This window comes from Leptonychotes weddellii, chromosome 6 (genome assembly GCF_054177405.1).
Source record: "Leptonychotes weddellii isolate Sample4059 chromosome 6, ASM5417740v2, whole genome shotgun sequence".
Classification (NCBI taxonomy): domain Eukaryota; kingdom Metazoa; phylum Chordata; class Mammalia; order Carnivora; family Phocidae; genus Leptonychotes; species Leptonychotes weddellii.
In genome coordinates this window covers 127,703,663-127,706,538 of record NC_138374.1, presented here as the reverse complement: position 1 = coordinate 127,706,538, position 2,876 = coordinate 127,703,663, and positions in this window count along the sequence as shown.

Sequence of the window (2,876 nt, the reverse complement as noted above, 5' to 3'; positions counted from 1 at the left end):
TTCACACTGGCGCTCATCTGAAATTGGCAAGCATTCTTCAGAATGAAACGCAAAACTAGGAGTTACTGCTGTTTGCAGGCATTTCTCAAATACTTGAGACCAAGGACGAGGTCTGGTTCTCACATGCGGGTTCGTGCAGATGTCTCCTCTCTGGGGACAGGCTGTTGTCTGTTTCACCACTGACTGAAGACATTGTTTCTAACTGGCAAAACTGTAGCGAGGTAGACAAGTCAGTGGGGGTCCAGAACTTGAAATAGCTTTGTCTAGAGCAATCCTTTTCCCACTGTTTCGTTCCTGAGTTTCCATGATCTCCCTTGACATTAAGTTCCCCTCGAGCTGGGCTTCCTAAACAGATATGCACTACCTCTTTGTATACAAATATTTACTATACCCCTGCCCCCCCTTCATTATTAGAGCGGTGTTCACTGTGATGTGTGAGTTGAAAGCCCAGGCGGCTATAACTCTATATAACCACAGGAGGGCAGGAGAGGCTAAAGAATGAAAAGAAAAGGCACCTGAAAACAAACTCCCCTTTGTTCACCTAGAGGCCAAAAATCATCAAATGCTCTGCAAAACCTGGCAACTTCTAAGAACGATAGAAGAGTGTTATGCATCAAGTGGCCAGCTTGCTAGCTTGACCATCCGCAGTAAAGCAGAGGGCTTTGGTGCTTGTGATTTACAAGCTGAGGTCTTCAACAGATCAGTTAACCCTCCCAAAGGGTCTTGGTTTTCTCCTCTGTAAAATGGGCCTGATATTGCCCATCGCCCAGGTTTACTGTGGGACTTAAAGAGCACAGAAAAGCACCTGCCCTGGCTTCCTTCCAGCCTTCCTCAGCAGTTGGTCCTCGATGCCCGCTGCCCCTCGTTCTTTGATGCCAGACGTCGCTTCTCTGAGAAGCCTTCCAGATTCCCTGATCCTGGTCTCATACTACTTCGTGTCTGTCTCTCTGCTAGTCTAGCTCACATTGCATTCTAAGAGGAATGGTGCCAAGTGAAGTCTTGCTAAGTGCAGAATGGTGCGGTAGTGGTCAAGGGCTGGGCTTTGGGGTCAGGCGGGGCCAGCTTCTTCATTTACCTATGTAGGCGGGCAGGCGACGTTCTTCACCTTCCTAAGCTCTAGCTTCCTCTTTGAAAAACAAAGGGTTTCTGTGAATATTAGATAGGAGACGGTGGGGTCCTTATCTGGCCCAGGAGAAGGCCCAGGGAACAGCGGCTGTCATGATGATTGTAATCGTCCTCCTTTTTTTGTGTTTCGTTTCATCTTGTTCAAGTCCAGTAACTTCCCACGGTGAGGACAAGTCTTGGAAAAGGTGCCTGGACATCCCTGGAGTGGCGGTGGATTTTCCAGGGAAACAGCCATGCATGTTTGTTTTGAGCAGCTAACAATGCAGCTCTGGACGTCCCAGCCCAGCGACTTCCTGTGTCTGAGAGAGAGGCTAGAAGATTGGCGGTCAGGGTGGGGATGGGGAGTGGCCTGGTTGCCACCAAGATTGGGTGCCGTCCTCCTCCCATTCTAATTTTTGTTAAAAAATTCACGATGAGTCTGCCATCCATTACGTTACCCGAGCAGATTAGCTCTTATTTAGAATTTTGTCTTGGGAGATGGCAGTGTCCCATAAGCTGTTTCACTGGTTCACCGATGATCATTCGGACCACGGGAGACAAAGGAAGCAACGATTTTTAGGTCTAAGCACAGATTCTAATCCCATGTCACAGAGAGAAATGCAACCAATAAACCGGCCTTTAGCAATAGCCATTATCACAAATGTGCTGTGTGTCTGAGTCTTTGCGAGAGTCTCCGCTAGAATTATATGAATCCAGTGGCGCCTGGAGGTTAGATACAACTTTGAAGTTCTAGTCTCACACGCCTCCGTGTGGCTGGTACGCCCTTGGGCGTGTCGTGGCTTTCCAGGCAGGCGAGGGGGCGGGGGCTGGTGCTGAAGTTTGCATGCCCATTCACACTAAGTTTTCGTTCTTAGTGTGGTCCTGGACTCTGCCAGGGTTAGGCCTTCCAGGATGACCTTTCCAGATGAAAGCTGTGTAGCAGTGGCAATGAGACGAGTTATTCTGGGTTATTCTGAAGCAGCAGAGAAAACATCCTTGCCCCTTTCACTGGAATTTTCCAACCTACGGTAGAGTTGGCTCTGTTGCTCTCACCTTCAATAAAGCAGCAGCTCTCCCTTGGCCGGAAGGTCTTGTCTGGAGGAGGCTGAAAGCCTTGTTCTCTTGGGGAGGACTGATTTAACTGGAATCTGGCTAAGCCCAGACAGGATGGTGTCCTCGGGGAGGAAGGGGAGGGAGAGGGAAGGATGGAGGCGGGAGGCCCGGACAGTGGCAAAGTTAACTTCTTATTTACTCCTGAGTCTCGAGTTTACATTTATCACCGGGTGATGTGTTTGCGCCAAGTGACAGGCGTATGACATCCCAGAAAACTGTAGAAAAGAAGGCTTTGTAATAATCTGAGTACAAGAAGGGGTCACAAATACTATATCATCCCACGGCAGCCGGTGGTACAGTCCGGAGATTTGAAAAGCACCTGGACTGAAGGTTCGTTCGTGACTTCATTTCAGCAAAATGACATTGCTGGGCACGTTACATTAATGTAACTGATTTCAATTTCATTGGTTTTTAGTTTTATTTATATGTAACACTTAAAGTTTATTTTAGTTTAGAGTTATATATTAGTATTTGTACATGTTTGATCAATATTTGTATATGGTTCGGTCATAATAAAAAGAATTTGTCAACAATAGGAAACTGCAAGTTTGTTTTTAAGAGTTTATACATTACTCGTGTTTCAGAAATACTGGATTAAAGGAGATTTAAGAATGCTTTTCTGTAGCAGGGTTCAGTTAGGGAAGGAGAACCACCATGAG